The following is an 18,015-nucleotide window of genomic DNA, read 5'->3' as shown; positions in this document are numbered from 1 at the left end:
GAAGTCTTTATAGGCCAGGGATAGCAGATTAGCTGGTGAGTGCTGCTACCTGCCTGATAGGGAAATTGTGATGGTGGTTTCACCATTTTTATTCACATCACCCATCTTCTACAGATCAGTAGTTACAGATTTGGTGATACATGACAGGATTCAACAAGTTTTTAAGATTGCCAAATCCATCTAGAAAGCCCCGGTTGTGTGTTTACTGCCATAGTTACAGAAAGTCCACCTTTGTTCTTGGTGTTGGCCTTGATCGGGTGGCTGAGAGAGTTACAGTGATGGTATTGTTAATCATTAGCTACATACCGAAGGTGGCGACCAACTTGCTGCATTCAATATTATACCCTTCAGAGAGAATTTACTATATCTTCCCAGCAATGAGGGATTGTTTGCAGAGTGGACCAGATGGCTTTGCAGGTATGGAATAGGAACAGCCTGGTGCCATCCTAGGTGGGAATGGGAACAGCCTGGTGCCATCCTAGGTGGTCCATCCCAACCTACAGCCTTTGCAGAAACAGGCACCTTTGTCGAAGCCAGAGCTGCTACCTGCAAGAGGTTGTCGACTTGATCTGAGGTACAGATGAGCTGCCACTATGTTCCAGTGGCCAACTGCATGCTGCAAGGTGAAGCTACAGCCAACGAATGCACTGTCCCCAGCATTTAAGCAAGTGACGGCACACCAGCACAGACCACAGCACAACCAGCAACCTATTGTTGAGGAGACAGTCATATGGATGCTAACACCGCCGTTTGCAGACCCCAGTCACAACAATACAAGTGTCGTTTCGTGACCAGGTGTGGCGCAATGTAAGTCGAGCCAGTTGGTGACCGTGATTGTAGTGCAAAGTACAGAATTAAAAACAAAATTAGAAGGACAAAAAGCAGAATTGTGCATACAAAACGAGAAATTAAGTTCAGAGTTGCAATTGCAGGCTGTAGAAGTAGTTGAGAATTCATTTGCCGTGGCCGTGCAGGCCCAAATGGGGGAATTTTTGAGCAAGGCGAGATACTAAACCAAGTACTGGTTGAAAATAAGGTAGCATGGGACAATACGGAAACAAAACTTGGCTCTCTTGACGAAGGTTTAGAGGGTCTGCTGAGCAAATAATCAATGAGGATAGATTAATTATCAATAAGCTAAGCTCAAAAATATAATAATTCCAATCCCAAAGAAAGCAGGTGTTGACAGATGTGAAAATTACCGAACTATCAGTTTAATAAGTCACAGCTGCAAAATACTAACACGAATTCTTTACGGACGAATGGAAAAACTAGTAGAAGCCGACCTTGGGGAAGACCAGTTTGGATTCCGTAGAAATATCGGAACACGTGAGGCAATACTGACCCAACGACTTATCTTAGAAGCTAGATTAAGGATAGACAAACCTACGTTCCTAGCATTTGTAGACTTAAAGAAAGCTTTTGACAATGTTGACTGGAATACTCTATTTTAAATTCGGAAGGTGGCAGGGGTAAAATACAGGGAGCGAAAAGCTATTTACAATTTGTACAGAAACCAGATGGCAGTTATAAGAGTCGAGGGACATGAAAGGGAAGCAGTGGTTGGGAAGGGAGTGAGACAGGGTTGTAGCCTCTCTCCGATGTTATTCAATCTCCATATTGAGCAAGCAGTGAAGGAAACAAAAGAAAAATTTGGGGTAGGTATTAAAATCCATGGAGAAGAAATAAAAACTTTGCGGTTCGCAGATGACATTGTAATTCTGTCAGAGACAGCAAAGGTCTTGGAAGAGCAGTTGAATGGAATGGATAGTGTCTTGAAAGGAGGATATAAGATGAACATCAACAAAAGCAAAACCCGGATAATGGAATGTAGTCGAGTTAAATCGGGTGATGCTGAGGGAATTAGATTAGGAAATGAGATACTTAAAGTAGTAAAGGAGTTTTGCTATTTGGGGAGCAAAATAACTGATGATGGTCGAAGTAGAGAGGATACAAAATGTAGACTGGCAATGGCAAGGAAAGCATTTCTGAAGAAGAGAAATTTGTTAACATCGAGTATAGATTTAAGTGTCAGGAAGTCGTTTCTGAAAGTATTTGTATGGAGTGTAGCCATGTATGGAAGTGAAACATGGACGATAACCAGTTTGGACAAGAAGAGAATAGAAGCTTTTGAAATGTGGTGCTACAGAAGAATGCTGAAGATTAGATGGGTAGATCACATAACTAATGAGAAAGTATTGAATAGAACTGGTGAGAAGAGGAGTTTGTGGCACAACTTGACAAGAAGAAGGGATCGGTTGGTAGGTGTGCTGTCACCGCCAGACACCCACTTGCTAGATGGTAGCCTTTAAATCGGCCGCGGTCCGTTAGTATACATCGGACCCGCGTGTCGCCACTATGTGATTGCAGACCGAGCGCCGCCACACGGCAGGTCTAGAGAGACTTTCTAGCACTCGCCCCAGTTAGACAGCAGACTTTGCTAGCGATGGTTCACTGACAAATTACGCTCTCATTTGCCGAGACGATAGTTAGCATAGCCTTCAGCTACGTCATTTGCTACGACCTAGCAACGCGCCATTACCAGTTACTATTGATGCTGTAAAACATGTACCGTCAAGAGCGATGTTCACCAATTATGAATTAAAGTTAAGTATTCCAGTAGTTACGTACGTTCTTTGCTACTATAAATTCCTTGTCCTGTTCCAGACCTCACGCCAGTCTGCGTAAGCTTAAACGCGTGCCTTTCGGCTTCCTGTCATAGTGGATTGGCTGTCTTGCCAATCCACAACAGTAGGACATGTTCTGAGGCATTAAGGGATCACAAATTTAGCATTGGAGGACAGCGTGGAGGGTAAAAATCGTAGAGAGAGACCAAGAGATGAATACACTAAGCAGATTCAGAAGGATGTGGGTTGCAGTAGGTACTGGGAGATGAAGAACCTTGCACAGGATAGAGTAGCATGGAGAGCTGCATCAAACCAGTCTCAGGACTGAAGACCACAACAACAACAATAAGCTCAGAACGTTGAGTGAACGAATAGAAGAGTCCAGTTATTTTTGGTCATACTGAAATGTTCCATACTTTTGAATCCCGATCAAAATTAGAAGAAGAAAAATTTGAAGAGTTTGATTCAAGGATTTTGGACAAGTTTGCTGAGCAATACATGGACCTAGAATTAAAATTTGAGTCTAAGCTAGTTGATAAGATGGCATGTGCTACGCCTTCTCGGTGGATTTCTGAACCTGATTTGGGTAAGATGCTTTCACCTGTAGTGCGGGTAGAAGGCACAGTACTGGCGGCCACCCCTGGTGGTCACAACACGTGGAACGGTGGCGCGCTTGAGGGATTAGGTTCACGTGCTGTCTGTCTGTCGGCAGCCGCTTCTGCAGCAGCGCTACAGTCAGCCGCAGAAGCTATTCCTGGGAAAGCGATCTCTGGAGCAGACCAGTCAATTAATAAGATGTTTTTAACCGCTACTGAGAGAGTCTGTACTGTTCTGCTGGGAGCGAGTATTCCAAATTCTCTTACAAACACGATTTGCCCCGGTCCCTTGGTAATCACAGCCAACAGTTTTTGCCTCCTACCATTCCTTGCACGTTTCCTAGCTGGGAGCATTTTAGTGGGATGACATCTAAAATTCACTCCATGGACTACATAAGAACCTTTTTTATCCGGCCTTCATTAATTTGGATTTACGGTTTATAAGGATTCATTTTCTCTTTCCTTTTCCTTTTTTATGTGAAAATGTGCGGCATACAGTTGATACGATATGGTATATGTCTGTTATGTGGCCATCACTGGTAGCAAACTCGCGCTTCCAGGTAAGTGGCGTACCAGGGTGAGAAGTGATGCCTCATACAGACGTAGCAGCACAGCTGGAAAAACTGAAGTTTTACCTAACTCCAACCAAACCGATGTTACTGAAACATCTATGCAATCCTGCTGCTCTCAAACGCCACACAAGTTTAAAAAAAAAAAAAAAAAAAAAAAAAAAAAAAAACTTACACGTTGTTTCAGTAAATAATCGTGAGTAGACTACAGTAACTATAGAGTTTAAGTGCCAAGAAAACGTTTCTTGTTAGTGCCAAAATAAACGGTTTGTATATCGTAATACGTAGTAGAGTTTTTGCATTCATCAGAATATTTCCGGATTTTCAATAATCCAGATTACATTCAGTGCCACACCGCGAATTTTTTCTCTGCAAAGTGTCAGTCAAGCAACATCTGGAGCCTCCCATGCGTTCTGAGGAAATGATTCTTTTAATACCGGTATATCATAAGATGCCGGAATTGGCGAGATTACAATTACTAACTACCTCAGTCATCATTACTAGATACGCTTTGGAAATACCATTGACACACTACAATTTCCAAGAGGCGAGAAATCATTGGGTACCCCTCAGTGTAGGGACAAGTCACGTCAACGCCCGATCGCGTATTTTCTTTTCCGTGTTGAGTAGGAGGCAATAGTGTCTTGAAACACGCACGGGGGTATTACGCTAATTTCTTCTCTAAACTCATGTTCATTTCGAGACAAACTCCTCCAATCATTTACGGTTTTGAAATACAAACTGTTCTGTGCATGGAACATCATGCGTTTTCTTACAGTCTACTCGTTTATATCCCACTTGTCTTTTAGCTCTGGGTACTGTACAAATCCCTTTTCGAAGAGACCTTCATTGGTACACTAATTTTACATACAATACTGACGTTTTGTACGTTAAGTTGGTCATTTCCAAAAAGTCCCACTCCTCTCCATGCGGCTGACTGTGATGCCTGATTTATGCACATTCAGTACACTAGTAGTCCCCTCATTTTGAACTATCACATAGTCATCTACTTGAGGAACATATACTACTGCCCATCAACAGACTTCATTAATTCATCGTCACTTTCTCCTGATGAGCTCTAGTCAAGTATCATCGTCATCTGATACAAATGTTGCTGAATCCTCATCAATATTATTGGTCACCTTTTTCTTGGGAATCTGAAAATTAAAAGTAATGTGAATGTTATTGCCTTAATGCAAATAATAAAAGTAACGGAGAATAATGTACGTGATGTACACTTACTGCAAATCTATTTTGTTTTTTGAAATTCCTGAAGGTCCAGGTATATTTTCTTAGCTATTGTGGGCTGAATGATCGCAACATCTGTAGCACATACACTCTTCCCTGGCTCGACATTGACGTTTTTTCTCCTTCCCATAGTACCAGTACAATCAGAGTTTGTAAGAGTTTCTTATGCACTCACTGACTCAAGATAATCTGTGAAGGAAGCACTCACTAATAGTAATGAGGAATTGAGTTCATTATTTGGTAATTGCTTAAAACTTCATTCCTGTTAAGAGGGTACAGTAGTGATTTTCTGAACCCAGCTTTCAGATTAGAAGGTCCTTTGGCAGCCAGCCTATCCACCAACTTCTTTAAGAGCCATGGGAAAATGTCTTTTGGGAGTGTCAGGTATTTTCTTCTGCAAGATGTTTGTATTCATCTAGTATCTGACTCCAGTAGATTTTCACAGGGCAAAAATACGACAATTCCAGATGTTGGGTCAGAGTATTGCATTTGAAGGTACGGCAATGAATGAAATATCATTGTCTTAACACATGTTAATAACCTTTAAGCTAATGTGACTGCTTAGGTTGTTCCCTATAATGACCTTCCTTCTGTCTTCTTCAGCTCAGATGAGAGTAAAGCCATGAACTAGTCTTCAAAACTGGTTCTGACTAATCAATCGCTTTTCATGCTGTTATATCTGGCTCCTAGAGGGCCACCTTCCATCCAAGTACCGCACATTTTCTCTTCTCTGGCTTATACAGCCCCGGATCTATGATATTTCTGAACCAGGGCAAAAACTTAATAGTGGCGCCCACCTTCTTCCCCTGGAAGGTTTGAGATAGGGCTTCAAAAATTAAAAAAATGATTTTTCAAAAATATGTTCATTTCTAGCCCATATCTTTATGAAGAGTGTGATATAATAAAACATATATGTTCAGGGAAATGTAAGACATGTTATTTGATCTTAAGTGTGCCAAAGTGCAGTACCACACCTCTGCACACAGCAGTCTTTTACCGTACGTCACAGCATTTCACTCTGTGGAATTCAAACGTGTATATTTTGTAATGGAAGCCATCAAACCTATATTTAGGACAGTAGAAATTAAAATGTACTGTGGTGCCTCTACTGCTCCCAGTCGGTCGGTTTGTCATCCTACCCTTAAGGAAAAGCTCACAGTTAGTACTGGGCGGGATTACTTATGACTGGGAGAATGAGAACTCTTCAGAAAACTTGCACTCTTTATTATCTGTTAGCTAATAACGTTCACTTTTGTGTGACATAAAATTAAATACAGAAAACATACAAGCAGCAAAGACATGAGAGAAGCAAGTCAATACAAATTTCTTCAATCCTTACGTCCCAGCATTTTTTTTTTCTATCTAGCTACTGCTTTACACGGCATGCTTTCCTTTCTGTGAAAGAATTTAGTACCTCATCAATGTTCGTCAAACGTTTTGCTACTTGAAAAATCAAAATGTCGTTATCTAATACTGAAAAAGCTTTTAACACGAATAGTACCCAAGACTGGTGTGATTTCTCGATTTGATTACTTTTATTTTGTGCCTGTCTGCTGGATAAAACGAAACAGGCCTTTCTAATATCGCAGCAGTTTTAACAAATGCCAAATAAACAAGACTATTTTGGCATAAATGGCCATTTTTATGTGCCTCATTTACATAAATAACACGACAGAATATAATTCACGAAGTTCCAAATTCAAATGCCTTTTAGTCCTACTACAAGCAAAATGTTTTATGTTAGGAAATAGTTTCACACCTCATTCATACGCTCCAGTTTCTCAAACATGAGATCGAAAAGTAGTAGTACGACATTTTTATACAAATTTGGAATCAACATATTCTTCCATATAATTTGTGTGATGTCCCCTTTTCTTCTCCTTCTTCGTTCTAACAAATACTCTTGTCATCACTAATTCTGTAACTATCCCTCCCATTGACAAAACTTATTCTCCGGTTAACTTCACTAAACCTGCCAGAATCACCAGTTTAGTTATCCCACGTTTATTCTCCGGTTAGGCGTTATTTAGTGTTCGTGTTACACTTTTTCAGCACCATTCCGAGAACAGAACTTAAACGGTTGCTAATCGGGGACTGTATAACTGGCCCTCAGAAGTGTAGCGATATGGCGAAGATTTTCTGTCAGAATTTCATTTTCTTGGATACACCGAGAAAATAACATGTAATCTATCTTACCTGTTAGTCGTTTCTTTCCACTCTTGTAGTCTGAATATATGGATTTCGCTCATAATTATAACACCCAATCAACCACATAAACAAACAGCGATTGGCATTCACTCGTTAGGGTTTATTTAGATCAGCTCGTACTGCCCCATCCCCTTTTCTCTGCGGGAAAGTATTTCACTTCTAGATGCGACCGTGATTCCCATGACAGACACATCACGCAGAATATGCACGTGTTCAAAAATCAACTTATGATTCTTTTAGAAATCAACTTATGATTCGTTCAGAAATCAGCTTAGAATGTGTTCAAAAATATTCGAAAACCAACAGGGATGGGTTTCAAATATCATATGAACAACTGATAGACCAACAAGAGCTGAATGCTAGGCGCTTTGTGAAACAAGACTTTTTCCTTCAAGATTATGATTTGGTGCCCCCTGAAATTGGGGCGCCCGTGCAGATACTCTGTTTGCCCCCCCCCCCCCCCGCTGGCCGAGCGGTTCTAGGCGCTACAGTCTGGAACCGCGTGACCGCTGCGGTCGCAGGTTCGAATCCTGCCTCGGGCATGGGTGTTTGTGAAGTCCTTAGGTTAGTTCGGTTTAAGTAGTTCTGAGTTCTAGGGGACTGATGACCACAGCAGTTAAGTCCCATAGTGCTCGGAGCCATTTGAACCCCCCCCCCCCCCCCCCCCCCAGATCCAGTCCTGTCTTATGATTGACATATTGTGGTAAGATCTCACCAACTGCATTCCCATACATCACCATAGAGACCGATGTGTTGCTTGAATTCATTATGACTTAGGGATATTTACAACCCCATTTAGTTAAGCCCATTTTCTTTCCCAGGTCATTAGCCAGGTTTGTCTCATCGTAATTGTAAATACGAGGTATGTCCAGAAAGTAAGTTCCGTTTGGTTATATAAAACAAAAGTTGTACGGATACAGAAAAAATATTTATTGTACAAAAATCTACAACTGTCAAACTACTTTTCCACATAGCTTCCGTAATTTTGTAGGCACTTGTCACAGCGTGGCACAAGTTTTTGTATGCCTTCCTCATAGAAGGTTGCCGCCTGTGTATTCAATCATGTGGTAACATATTCTTTCAGCTCGTCATCATCGTTGAAGTGTTGACCACCAAGGACAAATTTTAGGTGTAAGAAGATATGAAAGTCGCAAGGAACGAGGTCTGGGCTGTACGGAGGATGATCAAACAGGCCCCAGTGAAATTCCCATAAGAGTTGTTTGGTCACATTCGCTGTGTGAGGTCGAGCATTATCGTGGATAAAAACAACACCTTTTGGCAGTAATCCTCGGCGCTTGTTCTGCATTGCGCAGCGCAATTTCTTAATTGGTTCAAATGGCTCTGAGCACTATGGGACTTAACATCGGAGGTCATCAGTCCCCTAGAACTTAGAACTACTTAAACTGCGGCCGGCCAATTTCTTAATTGTCTCGAAGTAACCATGTGCACTGATTGTTTGGCCTTGTGGTAAGAAATCAATCAGCAAAATGCCTTTTCTGTCCCAAAAAACGGTGCACATGACTTTTCGAGGTGTCAAGATTTCCTTAGGCTCAATCTTCGTTGGGGATGAAGTTACCTCCATTCCACTGATTGCTGTTTTGTTTCAGGGGTGTCGTACGACACCCAAGTTTTATCCTCCGTGACTTTCTGAGAAAGAAAACCATCACCTTCGCGTTGTAGCTTGTCAAAAACTGAAGTGCATTGCCCATCCGTTGTTTTTTTGTGTTGTTCAGTTAGAATTTTGGGTACCCAACGTGAGCAAAGTTTTCGAAATCTCAGTTTTTCAGTAACAGTTTCATGAATTAGTGGTCGTGAGATCTGCGGAACTTCCACAGCAAGGGCACTAAGTGTAAACTTACGGTTGAGCGTAATCTTCTCTTCAATTGTGTGAACCAATGCATCAGTAACCACAGATGGGCGTCCACTTCGTTCTTCATCACGCACTTGATCACGTCCTTCATTGAAGTCTGACCCATCTTCTAACCATTGAATCATTCATAGAATTTTGTCCATAAACCTCGCAGATTTGCCCATGAATTTTCTTTGGTTTAACTTTCTTTGCATTTAGAAAACAAAACACAGATCTGATTTCACACGCGGCGGCATTTTCAGTTACGGCTGACATTATAAAGAAGCACTACAAAGCACACGTCGGCAGCAGCGTACATGTCTTCTCCTTGAGTCAGAGTAATTGCCGCCCATGCTCGGAACTGCGATCGTAGCGCTGCCGCGGATAGAAATAGAAACAGAACTTACTTTGTGGACGCCCCTCGTATTTTCAGAAGCAACACCTTCCAGTTCCTTCTCAATGTTATCGAAGTATAAATTTATGTCATCTCTGTTCACAGTAGCTCTACCTCTCTTAACATTACTTGCAAATCCTTGTGATAATAGGCCTTGGTGACTTGAACAAATGATTCATCGCAACGTTTTCCAGGAAAATTGTTGATGAATGTTATTTCTTTAAGGCCACACGAATCCAGATACATTTTTACAATGCAACGAGGGTCAACTGTGAAATAGGGAATCTGAACTCACTCAATTTGGTAACAAGCTGTACAAATGATTCCTCCTCTTGTGAAGTAAATACACAGCTTCGTACAGGTTGTGCCACATTGTTTACTCGTACAGCTTTCATCTGAAGAATTATAGAGCTACATGGAGTTCCAAAGACAAATGCAGCCTTTCGAGAGTATAGTCCTTTTGTCTTGATATCTTCCAAATACTGTTGCATCACAGCTTCAGAATACGGTTTGTATGGCCGACCACCAATCTTCTTCTTTGATCTCTTTCTCTTACGATCACTCATTGCTGTCTATAAGTTACCTAAAAAAAAAAAAAAACTGCTTTATCACCCTTAATTTGCCTTCATGCTATTAATTACGTGCCACAAAATCTATTTTTAACAGTCGAGAACATGGAACACAACTATGGTCTATCCTGCAAAGTGGACCACAGATGTCATATGTTTTACTTTTACTGCATATTTCTCACATATAATGCAAACAGATAAGCACCAAACTAAAGATAATACGAGGGTGACTACCTGTATGATGGAGACAATGACAATTACCAATGTAAAATTCAATGCTCTTTATCTTGTGAAGGCGGTTACGAATCACAGTGTGGTTATTTCACTGAGAAACTTTTGGAGCCATCTCAAATTGGACTATGATGAGACGTTATTCGCAGCAGGTACGATATGATTTCAGAAATGTATATAATTGTCATTTTTCACAACGAAACAAAGACAACGAGAAAGGTGAGACTAGAAACTTAAATTGTAAAGCAAAAATAGGAATCAAATTATTAAATGTAACTAAGAGTACCTCAAAAAATTCACCATTGGATGAGGATTGAATGTTCAAATAGAGATTAACTACAATGATTCCCATCGAGTCAACGTCGCTCAAGCATTGAACCTGTTGTGGTGTTCTAAGGACACTAAAGTGATTTGAATCGTATTTTGAGGGTGGCATGACAGCTGTAGCAGCTAGATCTTATCATGAAGTGGCCGTCATTGAGGATTGTGAGAAAAACGCTTACATTACGTTCTATAATGTACAAAAGAATCCACTTGACCGTCAAGTTACGTATCTATATAAACAATGGCGTCATCAAACCTACGGAAAGCAAAACGTCAGTGATGTTACCGACGTTTCAAAACAAAAGAATACTGAGTTAACATAAATGTAGATATTTCTGCCAAAGAAGAACAAACGGCGTGCGTTATAATTTGTTTTAATGATACCACTCCAAATCCTGTATCGTGTCAGTGACACTCTCTCCACTATTTCGCGATAATACAAAATGTGCTGCTCTTCTTTGAACTATTATGCAAAGAGTGTTTATGGTTGGTTTGCCTGACGAGACGTGTTTATTGGTACAAGTGGATCCTATGATCAAGCAAATACCTGTGTTACATTTACGTTTGCTGCAATGAAAATTGGTGCTACGCCAGTTGTCATTTTGCACACAAATCTATAGAAAATAACATACGAGTGCATGCCTTTCAATTTACAAAAGATTATTTTTCACCCAAAAATAGTTATGACAGATGAGAGCAGCACAGAAAAGAATGCCTTTCGAGCTGTACTTCCAAACAGTAGATTACATATACATCTACATGGATACTCTGCAAATCACATTGAAGTGCCTGGCGAAGGTTCATCGAACCACCTTCACAATAATTCTCTGTTATTCCAATTTCGTACAGCATGCAGAAAAAAGGACACCTGTTATGATTCCATGCGAGCTGTGATTTCCCATATTTTATTATGATGATCGTTTTTTTCCTTATGTAGGTCGCTGTCAAAAAATATTTTCGATTCAGAGGAGAAAGTTGGTGATTGAAATTTCGTGAGAAGATTCCACAGCAACGAAAAACGCCTTTCTTTTAATGATGTCCACCCCAAATCCTGTATCATTTCAGTTACACTCTCTCCCCTATTTCGCTATAATACAAAACGTGCTGCCCTTCTTTGAACTTTCTCGATGTAATCCGTCAATCCTATATGCTAAGGACCCCAAACGGCACAGCAGTATTCTAAACGAGGACGGACAAGTGTTAAGTAATGGGACAAGGGAGCCACGAGCACAATTTGATAACCATGTCTTTGATCTATTGTCCTGCAAGGAGGATTAAGAACCCCTGGGGATAATCAATCATTTTGATTGACAGGTCCTAAACCTATTGTACCTACCTACACCCCTTCACCTCCTCCTCTTTCCAACCCCTCAGGAAACCACCAGCCCCCCCCCCCCCCCCAATCCATCCTCACTGATTATACAGATACACTTTCAGACGTGAGTTATTCGCATAGCCCCCTCTCAGTTTTATCAGTTTGACTGACTGCTTAATTAAATTGATAAATTAATTAACCCATCCCTGTCTGGTAAACACGCCATCCCTCCCCTTCCCCTCTCCTTCCCTCCCTCCAAATTGGCGGTTCTGGGGTGGAGAGCAAGGCTCTCATGACAGGGAATTCAAGGGTACGTTGTTTATTTATAAAAAATCAGTTTTTAGGGGTTGGATATCTCTTGATCATCATTCTTTGTTGTTTGAGAAGATGCAGGTCTTGTAAGAAGTAATTAAATCGATCGCTTTTAGGCTATTTACAATTTGTACAGAAACCAGATGGCAGTTATAAAAGTCGAGGGACATGAAAGGGACGCAGTGGTTGGGAAGGGAGTAGGACAGGGTTGTAGCCTCTCCCTGATGTTATGCAATCTGTATATTGAACAAGCAGTAAAGGAAAAAATAGAAAAATTCGGAGTAGGTATTAAAATTCGATGGTTCGCCGATGACATTGTACTTCTGTCAGAGACAGCAAAGGACTTAGAAGAGTAGTTGAACGGAATGGACAGTGTCTTGAAAGGAGGATATAAGTTGAACATCAACAAAAGCAAAACGAGGATAATGGAATGTAGTCGAATTAAGTCGAGTGATGCTGAGGGAATTAGATAAGGAAATGAGACACTTAGAGTAGTAAAGGAGTTTTGCTATTTGGGGAGCAAAATAACTGACGATGGTCGAAGTAGAGAGGATATAAAATGTAGACTGGCAATGGCAAGGAAAGCGTTCCTGAAGAAGAAAAATTTGTTAACATCGAGTGTAGATTTAAGTGTAAGGAAGTCGTTACTGAAAGTATTTGTATGGAGTGTAACGATGTATGGAAGTGAAACATGGACGATAAATAGTTTGGACAAGAAGAGAACAGAAGCTTTCGAAATGTGGTACTACAGAAGAATGCTGAAGATTAGTTGGGTAGATCACACAACTAATGAGGAGGTACTGAATTGAAAAGGGGGAGAAGAGGAGTTGTGTCACAACTTGACTAGAAGAGGGGATCGGTAGGTAGGACATGTTCTGAGGCATTAAGGGATCACCAACTTAGTATTGGAGGGCAGCGTGGAGGGTAAAAATCGTAGAGGGAGACCAAGAGATGAATACATTAAGCAGATTCAGAAGGATGTAGGTTGCAGTAGGTTCTGGGAGATGAAGAATCTTGCACAGGATAGAGTAGCATGGAGAGCTGCATCAAACCAGTCTCAGGACTGAATGAAGACCACAACAACGCTTTTTTTTATTCCTCTCGCACACGGAATACTGTCATGAAACACCCATCTCACGCAATTACGCTGTTTCGATCACAAAGCACACACCACCTGCTGTCCCCTGTCCACTGGACAGCACAGAGTGCCACCGCACACGCTGCCAGAGGTCGGGTTGCACTGACGAGAACCTGAGAAGCGGCCGCCACATACAGGTGTTACCGCTCGCAGGCTCGCGACTGACAGACTGGATGTGAAATTAATCCTCGAGCAATAACATCAGGCTGCAGCGTCCCTCTCGTACTTGACAACTGAGAAATTCCTGTCGAAACACTCGCTCTTGTTCTTTTTCTCCTCGTGTCCTGCCGGGCCCACATGCGCTATCAATCGCAGTCGGACTGAAACGCAAACAAAGCAGCGTTCACCCGATAAACCCCTATGGAATACCAATGCACGCGAGACGCCTTCCTGCCAAGGCAAATTTCTGACTGAGAATGGATTCCACCATTGGCTCTAATGTGTCACCTGTGCTGGAAAGAAAGGATCTCACAACAAGAAATGCAATTATATAGCATAGGATATAATGTATATTTATAAAATTGCAGGGGCTGGAGCTCACTTTTACCTGGTGGGAAAAGCTCACATCCAGCAACTACAAGCCCTCAATACGTAATAACATTGCGGCAGATTGCTTGTGTCGTCTTATTAGAAAAATTTCCTCTGTGCACTCATCTTGACATGCAGGAATTGACAGAGCTAGAGCACAAAGCTACCACCACAAGACGTTCCAGCCCCCCCTCCCCTTCCTCTAACCCTCGCCTCCTCCCTCCCCAACCCTCCCAGAAAAAAATAGTGGGAAAAAGACTCACTCTGAGCTGAAGAAGAAGGATCTCACGACACGAAATTCAAATCAGTCAATGATGTATTGATGCATATTCTTTATTTAATCACTTTGCGGGAGACGGCGATCCCCACTTGGGCAGACATCTTGACTGCACCCTCCCCCCCCCCTCTCCCTGCTAACTGTGACCTAATGACTGTAATCACAAGGGAATGGAATGAAGTGCAATATAGTAATCACCGTTTGGGCTGTAGCGCGTGTCTCTCTCTATCGTCAGGACGCCGCCACGACAGTCAAAACAGCGCATTGTCCTAATTAAAGATCACGTTACTAAATACCACCGACCATGGACCGGTCATGGGCCTCCCAAACAAAGCATCAAGTGGCAGCATTCTGTTGATCGGCAAACTCCTGTCTCTCTCGCTCCCAAGAAGCCACTCCCTGCTTCTCTCTGTGAACCAGCATCTCCAAACACGAAGATGGAGGTTTTCATCTCTCCTCAGAATATTGTATTCCTATTGGCTAATGTTGGAAACAATTGGAAACCTGACGCAATTTCGATATCAAAAACAGAGCAAAATAATCCATAATCACAGGCAAATAAATTTTTTAACAATTCCACCTTACGATGGTCCTTCTTCATAATAAAACATATGTACAACGTTTGTGTATCACACGTAAACGTTGTGCAACTCCAGTGATGAAATTTCAAATGGTTCAAATGGCTCTGAGCACTATGGGTCTTAACTTCTGAGGTCATCAGTCCCCTAGAACTTAGAACAACTTAAACCTAACTAATCTAAGGACATCACACACATCCATGCACGAGGCAGGATTCGAACCTGCGATCGTAGCGGTCGCGCGATTCCAGACTGTAGCGCCTAGAACCGCTCGGCCCCTCTGGTCGCCGATGAAATTTCCGTGACAAATAGATTGTAGCGCTAAATAAAAGTATAAGCGAGGCCTTGTTCGGGCCCTCCACTTTCACAACGTTTCCACTAAACATAACTGACGAAAAAAAAAAAAAAAAATCCTGACGATCACACAACCTTGTGATCACGATGCACACGACACTTGCTGTCGGGCGCCACTCTAGTTCGAAGCGGCGCGCCAACCGTGGCCACAACTATTGGAAACAATAAATTGATCAGTCAGAAATTTTACGTCGCGATTGGGTTTTTAAAAGTACTACGGAATTCCCAAATTGGTCCTCTCTGCTACATTCGGAAGGAGGAGTAAGGTGCGCGATACAACAGTGACAACAGCAAATACCACTGTCAGACAGCCCACTGCGATGTACTGAGAAGCACTAAACACAATACATTTAAACCACGATCCAGTCCGTAGAAATAAGCTGTCATGGCTAAACGTTGGAGACAGCTGAAAACACACACACATCACCTCCCAGACGTCCATACACGGCGCCGCCCCCCGTCCCCGTCGTAGACCGCCAGCGCCGACGTAGAGAGGTCAGTGAAAATAACTGCTGCGGCCGCAGCCGCAGTCCTGGATGCGCGTGTACACCAGAGTGCACCTGACCATGGAGGGCATCAGGGGAAGATTGGAGTGGCGGGAATTCGGATGTTATCAATACGTCCAGCGCAAACGTCTATCATTTTGAATCTTCTCACACACAACACACACACGTCCGCTTCTGTTGCATTGACCCAGCACACAGGTCACTTCGCCAGCCCTCGCTGCCGCGGATAAGCTCAGGCAGGTAGGCACATTCTTTGTACATGTCAAAGGTTAAGCTAATCCGTTGCTTCCGGTTGCCGACTTCTCGTGGTCGCTCTTGCAGGCAGCTGCGGTGCACTCCGAAACAAGCAGCTGCAGCTTGGACTTATACAGCAGCTGTAAACAGTTCCACCCCGACGTAGACCCGTCGGTTTAAAACATCTACTTTACCGAATTCGAGGCAACGATGTTGTTGTGACCAAACACCAAGATTTTCTCACGCGAAATGTAGATTCCTCCCGTGTATACGAGTAATTTTCGAAGATAGAAGAAATCTGAGAATATACGCGTTTTCAAGTCGCTAAAGTGTCGTTACTTGTGCAAATCGCGTGCATGACTATGGCATAGCCTACATTCCCTCTAAGTATTCTTTCATCAAGTAGAAAAATATCTTCCTTTATCTGTCACGTCACGCATCACAGGACTAGAATATTAAACTCATTTTTGGCTCATGACGGAGTGCTAAGATCTACCACTGTCACAGGACGCTCCCTCACTTTCGAACTCTGTCTTAAGGTAACCAAATGTCTCGCCACATACGAAGTCTCTTAAGGTAACATCACAGATAAGATATAAATATAAGTTTTATACTACGTATCACTTTATAAATTCGGTAACACATCTGATTTTATTACGATGGTTGTCTCTCCCTGTATAGGTGGACGATTGAAATATCGTAAATATAACGCCGCAACGGAAAAAAAGAGAAACACCAAGTGAAGCTACACAGATACACGGAAAACAGAGCAAACGCATTGCAACTGTGGAATATGTAGTTAGAGGTGACTGGATGCATTCGAGTACAGTGCTTAACTATGCTGCCCGGCCAGAAAAATAGTGCATTTGCACAAACTGTTGGGAATGGTTCTACAAGCAATTTTTGAATACGGAATGAGATGTGATGTCGTGATCATGTGGGTAGAAGTAACAAAAAATCGATAAAATTACGAAAACTGACGGAAAATACGTATAAATTGAGGGAGAATTCGTCGAAATTCGCGGAAATTGAGGGAGTACTTACATGTCTTCTGCTTGGTGCAGTACAATTCTTGTACATGGGAACGAGTATACGACAGCAAGAAGAATACGAGAAAACGTTGACATGGAAGCACCGGGTACCAGGGAAATAGTCATTTTTTTCGTCGAGGCAACATTCTACTGTATGTCTGTTGAGATAATAGTGATACACGCGAGTTGACTGCTGTCTTTGATGCTTTCCTGCACAAAAGAGAACCATCTGCCTCTAAATTTACTTGCATTTGCGTTAAAGGACACCCGAGAGTGGATCGAGTGATCGGTGGAGGGGGAGTTGGCTCTGAGCACTATTGCTCTGAGCACTATGGGACTTAACTTCTAAGGTCATCAGTCCCCTAGAACTTAGAACTACTTAAACCTAACTAACCTAAGGACATCACACACATCCATGCCAGAGGCAGGATTCGAACCTGCGACCGTAGCAGTCGCGCGGGTCCAGACTGTAGCGCCTAGAACCGCTCGGCCACCCCTGCCGGCTGGAGGGGGAGTTGTAACGAGGTATGATTTAATGGTAGACTGATGATGCATTCTAGAGAGGGAGGAAGATGTTGCTGCAGGTCATTTAACCATTTTTTCGGTTGTTCTGTCGGGATGCATCAGTTGCTTGACATAACCCACTTTCGACTCGTATACAACTGCGTGTTCTGTGTGTGACTTAGAGCACTGTCTACTTGCAATCGTTAACAGCAAACCTCCCTGTCATCAGAGGACTTCCATCTCATGTGTGATGAAACATATCCATCCTCTATCGACGTATTGCTCTAGACGAACAAAGATTTACACGACGTACTCCATTCCCCTGCCGCATCTTGGGCATAAAATCCAGCCTCCAGTTTGATAACTACATTGCATTGAAGTGAGCGTCAGGTGTTTGTGAGGTACTACAATCCCCGCATATACATCTGCTTCACAGATGTCCTGTTTACGGAGTTAGTGGCGGCATGACGCGTAATTTCACATGTCAAAAGCCGCTGCTATGCGCCTGTCTCTTTCTTTGTAAGACGTATTCTTCGTTACTAACGATTATTTTATATAGGACTGATGCTGACGTGGTATAATTTCTGAACTATGATAAGATGTGAACAGTGGTCGCTATACAC

Source organism: Schistocerca serialis, chromosome 1 (assembly GCF_023864345.2).
Source record: "Schistocerca serialis cubense isolate TAMUIC-IGC-003099 chromosome 1, iqSchSeri2.2, whole genome shotgun sequence".
In the NCBI taxonomy this organism is placed as follows: Eukaryota; Metazoa; Arthropoda; class Insecta; order Orthoptera; family Acrididae; genus Schistocerca; species Schistocerca serialis.
This window is presented reverse-complemented; position numbering follows the sequence as displayed.